Here is a 20,291-nt window from a genome sequence, read left to right on the forward strand (position 1 = left end):
TTGTCTCTTTGCTAGGGAAGTGGATGCTATGTTTTTGTCTCTTTGCTAGGGAAGTGGATGCTATGTTTTTTGTCTCTTTGCTAGGGAAGTGGATGCTATGTTTTTGTCTCTTTGCTAGGGAAGTGGATGCTATGTTTTTGTCTCTTTGCTAGGGAAGTGGATGCTATGTTTTTGTCTCTTTGCTAGGGAAGTGGATGCTATGTTTTTTGTCTCTTTGCTAGGGAAGTGGATGCTATTTGTCTCTTTGCTAGGGAAGTGGATGCTATGTTTTTGTCTCTTTGCTAGGGAAGTGGATGCTATGTTTTTGTCTCTTTGCTAGGGAAGTGGATGCTATGTTTTTGTCTCTTTGCTAGGGAAGTGGATGCTATGTTTTTTGTCTCTTTGCTAGGGAAGTGGATGCTATGTTTTTGTCTCTTTGCTAGGGAAGTGGATGCTATGTTTTTGTCTCTTTGCTAGTGAAGTGGATGCTATGTTTTTGTCTCTTTGCTAGGGAAGTGGATGCTATGTTTTTGTCTCTTTGCTAGGGAAGTGGATGCTATGTTTTTGTCTCTTTGCTAGGGAAGTGGATGCTATGTTTTTGTCTCTTTGCTAGGGAAGTGGATGCTATGTTTTTGTCTCTTTGCTAGGGAAGTGGATGCTATGTTTTTGTCTCTTTGCTAGGGAAGTGGATGCTATGTTTTTGTCTCTTTGCTAGGGAAGTGGATGCTATGTTTTTGTCTCTTTGCTAGGGAAGTGGATGCTATGTTTTTGTCTCTTTGCTAGGGAAGTGGATGCTATGTTTTTGTCTCTTTGCTAGGGAAGTGGATGCTATGTTTTTTGTCTCTTTGCTAGGGAAGTGGATGCTATTTGTCTCTTTGCTAGGGAAGTGGATGCTATGTTTTTGTCTCTTTGCTAGGGAAGTGGATGCTATGTTTTTGTCTCTTTGCTAGGGAAGTGGATGCTATGTTTTTGTCTCTTTGCTAGGGTAGTGGATGCTATGTTTTTTGTCTCTTTGCTAGGGAAGTGGATGCTATGTTTTTGTCTCTTTGCTAGGGAAGTGGATGCTATGTTTTTGTCTCTTTGCTAGGGAAGTGGATGCTATGTTTTTGTCTCTTTGCTAGGGAAGTGGATGCTATGTTTTTGTCTCTTTGCTAGGGAAGTGGATGCTATGTTTTTTGTCTCATTGCTAGGGAAGTGGATGCTATGTTTTTGTCTCTTTGCTAGGGAAGTGGATGCTATGTTTTTGTCTCATTGCTAGGGAAGTGGATGCTATGTTTTTGTCTCTTTGCTAGGGAAGTGGATGCTATGTTTTTGTCTCTTTGCTAGGGAAGTGGATGCTATGTTTTTTGTCTCATTGCTAGGGAAGTGGATGCTATGTTTTTGTCTCTTTGCTAGGGAAGTGGATGCTATGTTTTTGTCTCATTGCTAGGGAAGTGGATGCTATGTTTTTGTCTCTTTGCTAGGGAAGTGGATGCTATGTTTTTGTCTCTTTGCTAGGGAAGTGGATGCTATGTTTTTGTCTCTTTGCTAGGGAAGTGGATGCTATGTTTTTGTCTCTTTGCTAGGGAAGTGGATGCTATGTTTTTGTCTCTTTGCTAGGGAAGTGGATGCTATGTTTTTGTCTCATTGCTAGGGAAGTGGATGCTATGTTTTTGTCTCTTTGCTAGGGAAGTGGATGCTATGTTTTTGTCTCATTGCTAGGAAGTGGATGCTATGTTTTTGTCTCTTTGCTAGGGAAGTGGATGCTATGTTTTTGTCTCTTTGCTAGGGAAGTGGATGCTATGTTTTTGTCTCTTTGCTAGGGAAGTGGATGCTATGTTTTTGTCTCTTTGCTAGGGAAGTGGATGCTATGTTTTTGTCTCTTTGCTAGGGAAGTGGATGCTATGTTTTTGTCTCTTTGCTAGGGAAGTGGATGCTATGTTTTTGTCTCTTTGCTAGGGAAGTGGATGCTATGTTTTTTGTCTCATTGCTAGGGAAGTGGATGCTATGTTTTTGTCTCTTTAAATAAGAAAAAACAACATCAAATCAAACCAAATCTGAACCAAACATAGATGTCTGTGATTGGTTACGATTATTGGTTAAAATGTCCAGTCCAGACCAAACATCTGTGAAAGTTGAAATCAAGGTGGGACCAAATCTGAACCAAACATAGATTAAAACGAGTGCATGTGAATATCTACAGTTAGATCCATTGTCTTATTTTAAGTGGAATTCAAAATATTTCATGTGATATAATGCTTTCTTCATTGACATGTAGACATAAGTGAATGGATATACAGTTGAAATCTGGCCCCCCAAAAAACAATGACCAAAATAACAAGTACAGTACCAGTCAAAAGTTTAGACACACCTACTCATTACAGGGATTTTCTTTATTTTGACTATTTTCTACATTGTAGAATAATAGTGAAGACATCAAAACTATGAAATAACACATATGGAATCATGTAGTAACCAAAAAGGTATAAAACAAATCAAAATATATTTTACATTTGAGATTCTTCAAAGTAGCCACCCTTTGCCTTGATGACACCTTTGCACACTCTTGGCATTCTCTCAACCAGCTTCATGAGGTAGTCACCTGGAATGCATTTCAATTGACAGGTGTGCCTTGTTAAGAGTTAATTGGTGGAATTTATTTCCTTCTTAATGCATTTGAGCCAATCAGTTGTGTTGTGACAAGGTAGAGGTGGTATACAGAAGATGGCCCTATTTGGTAAAATACCAAGTCCATATTATGGCAAGAACAGCTCAAATAAGCAAAGAGAAACGACAGTCCATCCTTACTTTAAGACATGAAGGTCAGTCAATCTGGAAAATTTCAAGAACTTTGAAAGTTTCTTCAAGTGCAGTTGCAAAAACCATCAAGCGCTATGATGAAACTGGCTCTCATGAGGACCACCACAGGAAAGGAAGACCTAGAGTTACCTCTGCTGCAGAGGATAAGTTCATTAGTTACCCATCTCAGAGATTAAAGCCCAAATAAAAGCTTCACAGAGTTCAAGTAACAGACACATCTCAGCATCAACTGTTCAGAGGAGACTGAGTGAATCAAGCCTTCATGGTCGAATTTCTGCAAAGAAACCACTACTAAAGGACACCAATAATAAGAAGAGACTTGCTTGGGCCAAGAAACACGAGCAATGGACATTAGACCGGTAGGAAATCTGTCCTTTGGTCTGATGAGTACAAATTTGAGATTTTTGGTTCCAACAACCGTGTGAGATGCAGAGTAGGTGAATGGATGATCTTTGCATGTGTGGTTCCCACCGTGAAGCATGGAGGAGGTGTGATGTTGTGCTTTGCAAGTGACACTGTCTGTGATTTATGTAGAGTTCAAGGCACACTTAACCAGCAGGGCTATTTGACCAAGAAGGAGAGTGATGGAGTTTCAAGTGACGGGTCGAGAGTTTCACGTTTTTTGGCGTCCACATCACCAACAAACTATCACGGTCCAAACACACCAAGACAGTTGTGAAGAGGGCACGACAACACCTTTTCCACCTCAGGAGACTGAAAATATTTGGCATGGGTCCCCAGATCCTCAAAACATTCTACAGCTGCACCATCGAGAACATCCTGACCAGTTGCATCACCGCCTGGTATGGCAACTACTTGGCATCTGACCATAAGGCGCTACAGAGGGTAGTGCACACTGCCCAGTACATCACTGGGGCCAAGCTTCCTGTCATCCAGGACCTACAGTATATACTAGGCAGTGTCAGAGGAAGGCCCAAAAAATGGTCAAAGACTCCGGTCACCCCAGTCATAGACTGTTCTCTCTGCTACCGCACAGCAAGCGGCACTGGAGTGCCAAGTCGAGGTCCATAAGACTCCTTAACAGCTTCTACCCCAAGCCATAAGACTCCTTAACAGCTTCTACCCCCAAGCCATAAGACTCCTTAACAGCTTCTACCCACAAGCCATAAGACTCCTTAACAGCTTCTACCCACAAGCCATAAGACTCCTTAACAGCTTCTACCCACAAGCCATAAGACTCCTTAACAGCTTCTACCCACAAGCCATAAGACTCCTTAACAGCTTCTACCCACAAGCCATAAGACTCCTTAACAGCTTCTACCCACAAGCCATAAGACTCCTTAACAGCTTCTACCCACAAGCCATAAGACTACTGAACAACTCAACTAATCAAATGGCCATCCGGACTATTTACATTGACCCCCCACCCCCCACCGCTGCTACTCACTGTTTATTATCTATGCATAGTCACTTTACAAATTACCTCGACTAACATGATTGATTAGATTTTTTTTTAACTTTTGTTTATTTAGTAAATATATTATTAACTCTATTTAAGGGCTTGTAAGTAAGCATTTCATGGTAAGGAATACAACACCTGTTGTATTCGGCGAATGTGACAAATATATATATTTTTGATTTGATTTGATGGCGTGCTGCATCAGATGACCTGGCCTCCACAATCACCCGACCTCAATGGTCGGGATAGTTTGGGATGAGTTGGACAGCAGAGTGAAGGAAAAGCAGCCAACAAGTGCTCAGCATATGTGGGAACTCCTTCAAGACTGTTGGAAAAGCCTTCCAGGTGAAGCTGGTTGAGAGAATGCCAAGCGTGTTGCAAAGCTTCATCAAGACAAAAGGATGGCTACTTTGAAGAATTTTCACTAGTACTGTATTTTTCAACATCCGTAAAATATGTTTTTTAATTGTCCATACATTATGTATTTTCAGTGTCCGGAAAATATTTTCAAAATTCGGAAAATACTTATTTTCAACTTTAATTCAGAACCGAAAATGAACCTAATTACAACATCTGGAGAATATGTCATTTCAACGTAATTTTGCTTACTGGGTATCTCCTATTGATATTTGCCTACACAGTATGTTCTTGTTGGAACAAGAGGTAGCCTTGAATTGAGCCTTTGAATGTTGTTTACTGTTACGAACCAACAACATGACCCCCCAAGTATGACCTCCAAGAATCATGTTTTCACACAAAAACAAAAGAGACACTCAGACACAGAGGTTAAAATGTCACAGTGGGAAACAGTGGCGGTAAACAGCAACATCCCAAAGCCCTGCATTGCTGAGACCTGTTGGTGTTGCTGTGGGGTTGCCGGGGAAACGGTCAAGCTTATTCTAAGGAGCCCATGAGGGGACCGACCCAAGCTGTCTGCCAACCCTTAATGTCTTTGGTATGTGCACTCATTTTCGTCAAGACAGCACCTATGGCATGGTTCCCCAACTGGCGGCCTACGGGCCGGATTTGGCCCACGGGTGGTTTTTATTTGGCCCCCCACGTTTTCCGAGCAAGAAAAAAAAAATTGTTGGACATAAAATACTGTAAAATCACCAAGGGCCTAATTTATCAATAATATAGTCCTTCTGTGGCTCAGTTGGTAGAGCATGGCGCTTGTAACGCCAGGGTAGTGGGTTCGATCCCCGGGACCACCCATACGTAGAATGTATGCACACATGACTGTAAGTCGCTTTGGATAAAAGCGTCTGCTAAATGGCATATATTATTATATTATTAATTTATCAATCATGCATTGGCACAATCTGTACTTAAACCAATGCGTTGGATCATTTCCACACAAATTGTGAGATTTATCCATATGAACGTTTGAGAGCGTGAGTAAATGTACGCACAGCCACGTCCATGTGTATGCACAGGGCCAAGTGGTGGAAAAAGGGGGAACTGCTTGTCAAGCATAGGCATTTCCTGATTGACATCATTGCATTTGGTACGATCAATAATCCATATCGAGTCATTTGTTAAATTAGAGGTGAAAGTGAAACGGCAGGGTAGCCTAGTGGTTAGAGTGGAGGGGCGGCAGGGTAGCCTAGTGGTTAGAGTGTAGAGGTGGCAGGGTAGCCTAGTGGTTAGGGTGTAGAGGCGGCAGGGTAGCCTAGTGGTTAGAGTGTAGAAGCGGCAGGGTAGCCTAGTGGTTAGAGTGTAGAGGCGGCAGGGTAGCCTAGTGGTTAGAGTGTAGAGGCGGCAGGGTAGCCTAGTGGTTAGAGTGTAGAGGCGGCAGGGTAGCCTAGTGGTTAGAGTGTAGGGGCGGCAGGGTAGCCTAGTGGTTAGAGTGTAGGGGCGGAGGGTAGCCTAGTGGTTAGAGTGTAGGGGCGGCAGGGTAGCCTAGTGGTTAGAGTGGAGGGGCGGCAGGGTAGCCTAGTGGTTAGAGTGTAGGGGCGGCAGGGTAGCCTAGTGGTTAGAGTGTAGGGGCGGCAGGGTAGCCTAGTGGTTAGAGTGTAGGGGCGGAGGGTAGCCTAGTGGTTAGAGTGTAGGGGCGGCAGGGTAGCCTAGTGGTTAGAGTGGAGGGGCAGCAGGGTAGCCTAGTGGTTAGAGTGTAGGGGCGGCAGGGTAGCCTAGTGGTTAGAGTGGAGGGGCGGCAGGGTAGCCTAGTGGTTAGAGTGTAGAGGCGGCAGGGTAGCCTAGTGGTTAGAGTGTAGAGGCGGCAGGGTAGCCTAGTAGTTAAAGTGTAGAGGCGGCAGGGTAGCCTAGTAGTTAGAGTGTAGGGGCGGCAGGGTAGCCTAGTGGTTAGAGTGTAGAGGCGGCAGGGTAGACTAGTGGTTAGAGTGTAGAGGCGGCAGGGTAGCCTAGTGGTTAGAGTGTAGAGGCAGCAGGGTAGACTAGTGGTTAGAGTGTAGAGGCGGCAGGGTAGCCTAGTGGTTAGAGTGTAGAGGCAGCAGGGTAGACTAGTGGTTAGAGTGTAGAGGCGGCAGGGTAGCCTAGTGGTTAGAGTGTAGAGGCAGCAGGGTATCCTAATGGTTAGAGCATTGGACGAGTAACCGGAAGGTTGCAAGTTCAAACCCCCGAGTTGACAAGGTACAAAATCTGTCGTTCTGCTCCTGAACAGGCAGTTAACCCACTGTTCCTAGGCTGTCATTGAAAATAAGAATCTATTCTTAACTGACTTGCCTAGTAAAATAAAGGTTAAAAAAAAATAACTTTAAAAAATGATGGGAAATGGAATGAGCTTGACTTGATCCACTGCAGAGAGATTTTAGAGACCGGTGGGCCCTTGTTCTGCAGAAAGTACAATCTTATAGGATTTTTTTTGCGATGATTTAAAGACCTACTTTAAAAAAGCCAAACACGTGCCACTCTCATTCAGATCCAAGTGCTATCCACACTCCAGTTTTTTGGCAATGGGCACTTTTGAGCGAGAGCTTGCAGATCGGGCATCTCATAGCCCTCGATGAGCCAATATGTTGGATGCAATAATCAGCTAAGTGAACAGTAACATTTGATATTTTAGCAGACGCTCTTATTCAGAGCAACTTACAGTTAGTGCATTCATCTAAAGATAGTTTTTAGTTTTATTTTATTTAACTAGGCAAGTCAGTTAAGCACAAATTCTTATTTTCAATGACGGCCTACCAGGGAACAGTGGGTTGAATGCCTTGTTCAGAGGCAGAACGACAGATTTTTTTACCTTGTCAGGGGATTCGATCCAGCAACCTTTTAGTTACTGGCCCAGTGCTCTAACCAATAGGCTACCTTCATGCTACCGACATGTTCCTCAGTAACGTAGCTATGACTACTAGTCAGAGCTAGAAGGCCGGGGGGGGGAGCACAACAGAGTGAGCCGAATAAAGCCTTTTGATTGGTTGTACTCAATCTCTGACACTGGCACCTCTATTTCAGTCTCTGAAATGTTTGTTGTGTTTTTTGGTTCCCCCGTTGTATTTCATGGTACGGTGTTGTATATTCACAACGGGCTTTTACATATTGGATTTTGACCATATATGGTTAATTAGTGGCGTTTCGGAATGTGAATAGCCAAGGTCGTGCACGAGCACTGAGGCTGAGAACAATTAGTATTTATCAATGGTTATCTCCTATCGGTGTGCATATGGCACTCGTAGGGTTGTTTAATAAATCACACTTTTTTCTATCTGTATGAACATTCTAAATTCCAGTATTCTAAATTCCAGTATTCTAAATTCCAGTATTCTAAATTCCAGTATTCTAAATTCCAGTATTTTAGAATAATTTATATGTAATTTGATAAATGAGGCCCCAGGACTTGGAACAATCGAACACGGCCACAGTAAATGTACTCACTCAAGGAGACGTTAACTAGTGACAAGACCCATTACTGAGAGAACAGTCAGTAGTCTCTCTCTCTCTCTCTCTCTCTCTCTCTCTCTCTCTCTCTCTCTCTCTCTCTCTCTCTCTCTCTCTCTCTCTCTCTCTCTCTGTCTCTCTCCACTCTATGCTGTTACAGCCGTGCACTGTGACCACTGTCTGTGTATCAGTCACAAGGCAGCTCTCACTCTCTGTTTCAACCCAAGGGGAAGGTCACTCTGTTCCTTGTGTTCCAGATATACAGAGACAGTCTTCAGTCCACCCATTGTTCTCCAGCGCTCCCAGCCTTACCTCCTGAACCTAACTTTTAGTCCAGACCTCAAGGAGGCATGATGCAGACAGATCCTGTTGCTGTATCAGGTGAACCTGGAGCCAGACCGCGGTGGACACACACACACACACACACACACACACACACACACACACACACACACACACACACACACACACACACACACACACACACACACACACACACACACACACACACACACACACACACACACACACACACACACACACACACACACACATACAGAGCCAGTGGATCTGACTAAGATCTGGGGTCTGACCATCAGCCTGCAAACCAACCTACACTACTAATCTACCTGCTAACTGAACTCTACTGTACACCCAACCTAATCTACCTGCTAACTGAACTCTACTGTACACCCAACCTAATCTACCTGCTAACTGAACTCTACTGTACACCCAACCTAATCTACCTGCTAACTGAACTCTACTGTACACCCAACCTAATCTACCTGCTAACTGAACTCTACTGTACACCCAACCTAATCTACCTGCTAACTGAACTCTACTGTACACCCAACCTAATCTACCTGCTAACTGAACTCTACTGTACACCCAACCTAATCTACCTGCTAACTGAACTCTACTGTACACCCAACCTAATCTACCTGCTAACTGAACTGTACTCTACTATACACCCAACCTAATCTACCTGCTAACTGAACTCTACTGTACACCCAACCTAATCTACCTGCTAACTGAACTCTACTGTACACCCAACCTAATCTACCTGCTAACTGAACTCTACTGTACACCCAACCTAATCTACCTGCTAACTGAACTGTACTCTACTATACACCCAACCTAATCTACCTGCTAACTGAACTCTACTGTACACCCAACCTAATCTACCTGCTAACTGAACTCTACTGTACACCCAACCTAATCTACCTGCTAACTGAATTCTACTGTACACCCAACCTAATCTACCTGCTAACTGAACTCTACTGTACACGCAACCTAATCTACCTGCTAACTGAACTCTACTGTACACCCAACCTAATCTACCTGCTAACTGAACTCTACTGTACACCCAACCTAATCTACCTGCTAACTGAACTGTACTCTACTATACACCCAACCTAATCTACCTGCTAACTGAACTGTACTCTACTATACACCCAACCTAATCTACCTGCTAACTGAACTGTACTCTACTATACACCCAACCTAATCTACCTGCTAACTGAACTGTACTCTACTATACACCCAACCTAATCTACCTGCTAACTGAACTGTACTCTACTATACACCCAACCTAATCTACCTGCTAACTGAACTGTACTCTACTATACACCCAACCTAATCTACCTGCTAACTGAACTCTACTGTACACCCAACCTAATCTACCTGCTAACTGAACTGTACTCTACTATACACCCAACCTAATCTACCTGCTAACTGAACTGTACTCTACTATACACCCAACCTAATCTACCTGCTAACTTAACTGTACTCTACTATACACCCAACCTAATCTACCTGCTAACTGAACTCTACTGTACACCCAACCTAATCTACCTGCTAACTGAACTCTACTATACACCCAACCTAATCTACCTGCTAACTGAACTCTACTGTACACCCAACCTAATCTACCTGCTAACTGAACTGTACTCTACTGTACACCCAACCTAATCTACCTGCTAACTGAACTGTACTCTACTGTACACCCAACCTAATCTACCTGCTAACTGTACTCTACTGTACATCCAACCTAATCTACCTGCTAACTGTACTCTACTGTACACCCAACCTAATCTACCTGCTAACTGTACTCTACTGTACACCCAACCTAATCTACCTGCTAACTGAACTGTACTCTACTGTACACCCAACCTAATCTACCTGCTAACTGTACTCTACTGTACACCCAACCTAATCTACCTGCTAACTGTACTCTACTGTACACCCAACCTAATCTACCTGCTAACTGTACTCTACTGTACACCCAACCTAATCTACCTGCTAACTGTACTCTACTGTACACCCAACCTAATCTACCTGCTAACTGAACTGTACTCTACTATACACCCAACCTAATCTACCTGCTAACTGAACTCTACTGTACACCCAACCTAATCTACCTGCTAACTGTACTCTACTGTACACCCAACCTAATCTACCTGCTAACTGTACTCTACTGTACACCCAACCTAATCTACCTGCTAACTGAACTGTACTCTACTATACACCCAACCTAATCTACCTGCTAACTGTACTCTACTGTACACCCAACCTAATCTACCTGCTAACTGTACTCTACTGTACACCCAACCTAATCTACCTGCTAACTGTACTCTACTGTACACCCAACCTAATCTACCTGCTAACTGTACTCTACTGTACACCCAACCTAATCTACCTGCTAACTGTACTCTACTGTACACCCAACCTAATCTACCTGCTAACTGTACTCTACTGTACACCCAACCTAATCTACCTGCTAACTGAACTGTACTCTACTATACACCCAACCTAATCTACCTGCTAACTGTACTCTACTGTACACCCAACCTAATCTACCTGCTAACTGAACTGTACTCTACTATACACCCAACCTAATCTACCTGCTAACTGTACTCTACTGTACACCCAACCTAATCTACCTGCTAACTGAACTGTACTCTACTATACACCCAACCTAATCTACCTGCTAACTGTACTCTACTGTACACCCAACCTAATCTACCTGCTAACTGAACTGTACTCTACTATACACCCAACCTAATCTATCAGGCCATCTATCAGATTATATACAGGTTAACTAGGCTATAAACGTTTTCTGTAAGTACAATCAATTATCTGTCATTCATCTGTATCACCAGTCACAACTCTCACTGCCCATGTCAACTGACTCTTCAGCTTTGATTAGTGATGTTGTCTTCAGATCATCAGCAGACAGTGAAAATCAGGCTACTTCTTGACCTGATTCAGTTCAAAACAACCCACGTCATCATCATTCAGTTCCAAGTAGGCCAAGGTTCTGGTTGGTATGCATTACAATAAATAGGAGAACAGTCGGTGAGGTGGGATGAGACCCAGACAGAAACTACAGTGTTGGACCAGGGACAATGATGTGTATCAGAACCCTGGCCCGGCCCAGGGACAATGATGTGTATCACAACCCTGGACTGGCCCAGGGACAATGATGTGTAGCAGAACCCTGGCCCGGCCCAGGGACAATGATGTGTATTAGAACCCTGACCCGGCCCAGGGACAATGATGTGTATCAGAACCCTGACCCGGCCCAGGGACAATGATGTGTATCAGAACCCTGACCCGGCCCAGGGACAATGATGTGTAGCAGAACCCTGGCCCGGCCCAGGGACAATGATGTGTAGCAGAACCCTGGCCCGGGCCAGTAGCCTAGTTGCTGCCCCAGAAATTCTGAGATCTGATAGGTTGTATCTGAATATATTGATAATTTATAGCAACTCATCAATCTCACCGGAGAAAGCATCCAAGCCAGCAAAACAGCGCCCCTCTGTCCCAGTATGTGTAGCCCATGTATCTGATGCTGTCTGGACAGGGAAACAGCACATCTCTGTCCCAGTATGTGTAGCCCATGTATCTGATGCTGTCTGGACAGGGAAACAGCGCCCCTCTGTCCCAGTATGTGTAGCCCATGTATCTGATGTTGTCTGGACAGGGAAACAGAGCCCCTCTGTCCCAGTATGTGTAGCCCATGTATCTGATGTTGTCTGGACAGGGAAACAGAGCCCCTCTGTCCCAGTATGTGTAGCCCATGTATCTGATGCTGTCTGGACAGGGAAACAGAGCCCCTCTGTCCCAGTATGTGTAGCCCATGTATCTGATGCTGTCTGGACAGGGAAACAGCGCCCCTCTGTCCCAGTATGTGTAGCCCATGTATCTGATGCTGTCTGGACAAAAAGAGTATGACGTGGGTACAGACACTAAGACAGAGTTGATTGGATGTTTTCTCTGGTGAAATAGATTCAGCTTCTTGGTCGAGACAGAGCCGTGGGGGCGGTGCTTGGCATGAGGCCCCCTGCTAATTGGTCAGGTCAGATATCTCACGGTCGAATGGGCGTCATCCCATTGGGCACCTAGGCACCTGGGCACGGGGCTATCCAGATGCCAACGCAAGGAATGGCCCCCTCATAGTGGGCACCGTCCCTAAAAGATTTCACACCCTAAACCCATCGCCTCTCCTGTCAGAATCCCTTTTCCCCACCAACATATGGCTCTTTACTGTTCCCTCTCTCTACCTCCCTCTCTCCTCCCTCTCTCCTCCCTCTCTCTACCTCCCTCTCTCCTCCCTCTCACCTCCCTCTCTCCACCTCCCTCTCTCCTCCCTCTCTCTACCTCCCTCTCTCCTCCCTCTTACCTCCCTCTCTCTACCTCCCTCTCTCCTCCCTCTCTCCTCCCTCTCACCTCCCTCTCTCTACCTCCCTCTCTCCTCCCTCTTACCTCCCTCTCTCTACCTCCCTCTCTCCTCCCTCTTACCTCCCTCTCTCTACCTCCCTCTCTCTCCCTCTCCCTAGCCCTTTCTGTACATGCCAACTGTCTTTCTGTTGTCATTAAACTCTGTGGTCCTTTTTTTTAAGGATCTTTATGGCTCAGGAAACATCCCAAACAGCAAAGAGATCACAGCTTGATCAGTATATGGGATGTGTTGGTGCGTTAGCCTTCAGAGTACCAGCCAATAGCACCAACCAGAGCCATAGCCAACACTGCAAGGGGATTTAATTTCAATGCACTGTCACTGAGAAGGAGTAAATGAGTGTGATGTTTCCAGTCTCGTCGCTTGGCAGAGAGGCCGTCACTAAATTGTTCAGAAATAATGTACGCTGCCTCTGTTTGGCCTTGGCTCTAGTTTAGGTGTGAGATATAGTTTGTGTGTGTGTGTGTGTGTGTGCGCGTGCGTGCGTGTGTGTGTGTGTGTGTGTGTGTGTGTGTGTGTGTGTGTGTGTGTGTGTGTGCGTGCGTGCGTGCGTGCGTGCGTGCGTGCGTGTGCGTGCGTGTGTGTGTGTGTGTGTTTTGGGAGGAATTTAGGGAGGGGAGGTTTGTGTAAGTGACGCTTTTGAATGGGCCATATGTTGTCCCCAGCTTGCCGTTGCCACACCGATGGGTTTTGATCATTTAACACATTTTGACAATGTGTCAGTTGAGCTCTACCCCAGATCGCTGTCTGTGTGTGTGTGTGTGTGTGTGTGTCTGTGTGTGTGTGTGTGTGTGTGTGTGTGTGTTCTCCTCTCACATTCCAGGGCCCATGCTGCCCCTTCCTCCTGCAGTCACCTTGTTGTCCAAGAGCTGCGACTCCCGTGCCAAGTTCCCTGGACACTCCCTTTCATACAAACACATACATTCTGCATATATCCCCAGTATCTACTGTATTTATCTACAGTAACTATCTACATTATCTAGCTACATTATCTATCTATAGTATCTATCTACATTATGTATCTGCAGTATCTATCCCCAGTATCTATCTACTGTATTTATCTACAGTAACTATCTACATTATCTAGCTACATTATCTATCTATAGTATCTATCTACATTATCTATCTACATTATATATCTACAGTATCTATCCCCAGTATCTATCTACTGTATTTATCTACAGTAACTATCTACATTATCTAGCTACATTATCTATCTATAGTATCTATCTACATTATCTATCTACATTATATATCTACAGTATCTATCCCCAGTATCTATATACTGTATTTATCTACAGTAACTATCTACATTATCTAGCTACATTATCTATCTATAGTATCTATCTACATTATCTATCTACATTATGTATCTACAGTATCTATCCCCAGTATCTATCTACTGTATTTATCTACAGTAACTATCTACATTATCTAGCTACATTATCTATCTATAGTATCTATCTACATTATCTATCTACATGATGTATCTACAGTATCTATCTACTGTATTTATCTACAGTAACTATCTACATTATCTAGCTACATTATCTATCTATAGTATCTATCTACATTATCTATCTACATTATGTATCTACAGTATCTATCTACTGTATTTATCTACAGTAACTATCTACGTTATCTAGCTACATTATCTATCTATAGTATCTATCTACATTATCTATCTACATTATATATCTACAGTATCTATCCCCAGTATCTATCTACTGTATTTATCTACAGTAACTATCTACATTATATATCTATAGTATCTATCTACATTATCTATCTACATTACCTCTCTACATTATCGATCTATAGTATCTACAGTTGAAGTCAGAAGTTTACATCCACTTAGGTTGGCGTCATTAAAACTAGTTTTTCAACCACTCCACCAATTTCTTGTTAACAAACTATAGTTTTGGCAAGTTGGTTAGGACATCTACTTTGTGCACAGACAGATGATTTCACTTATAATTCACTGCATCACAATTCCAGTGGGTCAGAAGTTTACATACACTAAGTTGACTGTGCCTTTAAACAGCTTGGAAAATTCCAAGAAATGATGTCATGACTTTAGAAGCTTCTGATAGGCTAATTGACATCATTTGAGTCAATTGGAGGTGAACCTGTGGATGTATTTCAAGGCCTATTTTCAAACCCAGTGCCTATCTACAGTAACTATCTACAGTATCTATCCACATTCTCCTTTTTTTATTCAGAACTATTTAGCATGAACTTTTTGTTATTATTTCAAGCATTGATTAAATGAAATATATTTTTGCATCTTCGCCTCCTTGGTTTATTTCCTTTTGATGGTTTGAGTGCCTCTGTTATTCTACACACATAGACCTACTGCAGCGACACAGCTCCACAAAGACCCTGACATACAGTAGCAACACAGAGAGAGAAGACCCTGACATACAGTAGTAACACAGAGAGAGAAGACCCTGACATACAGTAGCAACACAGAGAGAGAAGACCCTGACATACAGTAGTAACACAGAGAGAGAAGACCCTGACATACAGTAGTAACACAGAGAGAGAAGACCCTGACATACAGTAGTAACACAGAGAGAGAAGACCCTGACATACAGTAGTAACACAGAGAGAGAAGACCCTGACATACAGTAGCAACACAGAGAGAGAAGACCCTGACATACAGTAGCAACACAGAGAGAGAAGACCCTGACATACAGTAGTAACACAGAGAGAGAAGACCCTGACATACAGTAGCAACACAGAGAGAGAAGACCCTGACATACAGTAGCAACACAGAGAGAGAAGACCCTGACATACAGTAGCAACACAGAGAGAGAAGACCCTGACATACAGTAGCAACACAGAGAGAGAAGACCCTGACATACAGTAGCAACACAGAGAGAGAGAAGACCCTGACATACAGTAGCAACACAGAGAGAAGACCCTGACATACAGTAGTAACACAGAGAGAGAAGACCCTGACATACAGTAGCAACACAGAGAGAGAAGACCCTGACATACAGTAGCAACACAGAGAGAGAAGACCCTGACATACAGTAGCAACACAGAGAGAGAAGACCCTGACATACAGTAGCAACACAGAGAGAGAAGACCCTGACATACAGTAGCAACACAGAGAGAGAAGACCCTGACACACAGTAGTAACACAGAGAAGACCCTGACACAGTAGAGAAGACCCTGACATACAGTAGTAACACAGAGAGAGAAGACCCTGACATACAGTAGTAACACAGAGAGAGAAGACCCTGACATACAGTAGTAACACAGAGAGAGAAGACCCTGACATACAGTAGTAACACAGAGAGAGAAGACCCTGACATACAGTAGTAACACAGAGAGAGAAGACCCTGACATACAGTAGCAACACAGAGAGAGAAGACCCTGACATACAGTAGCAACACAGAGAGAGAAGACCCTGACATACAGTAGCAACACAGAGAGAAGACCCTGACATACAGTAGAGAGAGAAGACCCTGACATACAGTAGCAACACAGAGAGAGAAGACCCTGACATACAGTAGCAACACAGAGAGAGAAGACCCTGACATACAGTAGCAACACAGAGAGAGAAGACCCTGACATACAGTAGCAACACAGAGAGAGAAGACCCTGACATACAGTAGCAACACAGAGAGAAGACCCTGACATACAGTAACACAGAGAGAGAAGACCCTGACATACAGTAGCAACACAGAGAGAGAAGACCCTGACATACAGTAGCAACACAGAGAGAGAAGACCCTGACATACAGTAGCAACACAGAGAGAGAAGACCCTGACATACAGTAGCTGACATACAGTAGCAAACAGAGAGAAGACCCTGACATACAGTAGCAACACAGAGAGAGAAGACCCTGACATACAGTAGCAACACAGAGAGAGAAGACCCTGACATACAGTAGTAACACAGAGAGAAGACCCTGACATACAGAGAGAAGACCCTGACATACAGTAGTAACACAGAGAGAGAAGACCCTGACATACAGTAGTAACACAGAGAGAGAAGACCCTGACATACAGTAGTAACACACATACAGTAGTAACACAGAGAGAGAAGACCCTGACATACAGTAGTAACACAGAGAGAGAAGACCCTGACATACAGTAGCAACACAGAGAGAGAAGACCCTGACATACAGTAGCAACACAGAGAGAGAAGTGACATACAGTAGCAACACAGAGAGAGAAGACCCTGACATACAGTAGCAACACAGAGAGAGAAGACCCTGACATACAGTAGCAACACAGAGAGAGAAGACCCTGACATACAGTAGCAACACAGAGAGAGAAGACCCTGACATACAGTAGCAACACAGAGAGAGAAGACCCATACAGTGACCCTGACATACAGTAGCAACACAGAGAGAGAAGACCCTGACATACAGTAGTAACACAGAGAGAGAAGACCCTGACATACAGTAGCAACACAGAGAGAGAAGACCCTGACATACAGTAGCAACACAGAGAGAGAAGACCCTGACATACAGTAGCAACACAGAGAGAGAAGACCCTGACATACAGTAGCAACACAGAGAGAGAAGACCCTGACATACAGTAGCAACACAGAGAGAGAAGACCCTGACATACAGTAGTAACACAGAGAGAGAAGACCCTGACATACAGTAGTAACACACAGAGAGAAGACCCTGACATACAGTAGCAACACAGAGAGAGAAGACCCTGACATACAGTAGTAACACAGAGAGAGAAGACCCTGACATACAGTAGTAACACAGAGAGAGAAGACCCTGACATACAGTAGCAACACAGAGAGAGAAGACCCTGACATACAGTAGTAACACAGAGAGAGAAGACCCTGACATACAGTAGTAACACAGAGAGTGAACACCATGACATACAGTAGTAAACACAGAGAGAGAAGACCCTGACACACCACAAATAGACTAAAGAAATGTCATCCGTGAAATTAAACATTTCTCCAAACCTCTTCCCAAATGTTTATTGGCACACACACACTACGACACGCACTCCGACGCACACTCCGACACGCATTCCGACGCACACTCCGACACACACTCCGACACACACTCCGACATGTCAAGGACAAAGCTTGGGATGCAGGCAGGTTGTGAAAGCGTGGTGGGTGTACAGAGTGCAGTGGGCCTGACAGGTGCCATCGTGGCTCCAGGTGCAGCTGTATTGAATTTCTGCTATACTGAACTCTTATAATTTCACATTCCCCTGTTCTTATCTATGGACACGGAGTCTAAGTGAGTGAAACTGGGTTTGTTCCTATACTGACATGGAATTGCAAACATTCTCTTATGTGACAGTATCTATACCCAGTATCTATCTACATTATCTAGCTACATTATATATCTACAGTATCTATCCCAAGTATCTATCTACATTATCTAGCTACATTATATATCTACAGTATCTATACCCAGTATCTATCTACATTATATATCTACAGTATCTATACCCAGTATCTATCTACATTATATATCTACAGTATCTATACCCAGTATCTATCTACATTATATATCTACAGTATCTATACCCAGTATCTATCTACATTATCTAGCTACATTATATATCTACAGTATCTATACCCAGTATCTACCTACATTATCTAGCTACATTATATATCTACAGTATCTATCCCAAGTATCTATCTACATTATCTAGCTACATTATATATCTACAGTATCTATATCCAGTATCTATCTACATTATATATCTACAGTAACTATACCCAGTATCTATCTACATTATATATCTACAGTATCTATACCCAGTATCTATCTACATTTCTACATTATATATCTACAGTATCTATACACAGTATCAATCTACATTATATATCTACAGTATCTATACACAGTATCTATCTACATTATATATCTACCGTATCTATACCCAGTATCTATCTACATTATATATCTACAGTATCTATACCCAGTATCTATCTACATTATATATCTACAGTATCTATACACAGTATCTATCTACATTATATATCTACAGTATCTATACCCAGTATCTATCTACATGATATATCTACAGTATCTATACCCAGTATCTATCTACATTTCTACATTATATATCTACAGTATCTATACACAGTATCAATCTACATTATATATCTACAGTATCTATACACAGTATCTATCTACATTATATATCTACAGTATCTATACCCAGTATCTATCTACATTATATATCTACAGTATCTATACCCAGTATCTATCTACATTATATATCTACAGTATCTATACCCAGTATCTATCTACATGATATATCTACAGTATCTATACCCAGTATCTATCTACATTTCTACATTATATATCTACAGTATCTATACACAGTATCAATCTACATTATATATCTACAGTATCTATCCCAAGTATCTATCTACATGATCTATCTACATGATCTATCTACAGTATCTATCCCCAGTATCAATCTACATTATATATCTACCGTATCTATACCCAGTATCTATCTACATTATATATCTACAGTATCTATACCCAGTATCTATCTACATGATCTATCTACATGATCTATCTACAGTATCTATCCCCAGTATCTATCTACATTATATATCTACCGTATCTATCCCCAGTATCTATCTACATTATATATCTACAGTATCTATCCACAGTATCTATCTACATTATATATCTACCGTATCTATACCCAGTATCTATCTACATGATCTATATACATTATCTATACCCAGTATTTATCTACATTATATATCTACAGTATCTATACCCAGTATCTATCTACATGATCTATCTACATGATCTATCTACAGTATCTATCCCCAGTATCAATCTACATTATATATCTACAGTATCTATACCCAGTATCGATCTACATTATATATCTACATGATCTATCTACAGTATCTATCCCCAGTATCTATCTACATTATATATCTACAGTATCTATACCCAGTATCGATCTACATTATATATCTACATGATCTATCTACAGTATCTATCCCAAGTATCTATCTACATTATCTATCTACCGTATCTATACCCAGTATCTATCTACATGATCTATCTACATTATCTATACCCAGTATCTATCTACATTTCTACATTATATATTTACAGTATCTATCCCCAGTATCTATCTACATTATATATCTACAGTATCTATCTACATGATCTATCTACATTATCTATACCCAGTATCTATCTACATTTCTACATTATATATTTACAGTATCTATCCCAAGTATCTATCTACATTACATTACATTTACATTTAAGTCATTTAGCAGACGCTCTTATCCAGAGCTACATTATCTATCTACAGTATCTATCTACATTATCTATCTACATTATATATCTACAGTATCTATACCCAGTATCTATCTACATTATATATCTACAGTATCTATACCCAGTATCTATCTACATTATATATCTACAGTATCTATACCCAGTATCTATCTACATTATATATCTACAGTATCTATACCCAGTATCTATCTACATTATATATCTACAGTATCTATACCCAGTATCTA

At 42.3% G+C, this 20,291-nt stretch overlaps 1 protein-coding gene across 1 annotated transcript in view; it reads right to left on the reverse strand.

Annotated features, from left to right (window-relative positions):
• The window catches only part of lmx1a (LIM homeobox transcription factor 1, alpha), a 45,717-nt gene that overhangs the window by 19,835 nt on the left and 5,591 nt on the right, over positions 1 to 20,291 (reverse strand). The gene's annotated exons all lie outside the window — the stretch shown is intronic.

This window comes from Oncorhynchus gorbuscha, linkage group LG15 (genome assembly GCF_021184085.1).
Source record: "Oncorhynchus gorbuscha isolate QuinsamMale2020 ecotype Even-year linkage group LG15, OgorEven_v1.0, whole genome shotgun sequence".
In the NCBI taxonomy this organism is placed as follows: Eukaryota; Metazoa; Chordata; class Actinopteri; order Salmoniformes; family Salmonidae; genus Oncorhynchus; species Oncorhynchus gorbuscha.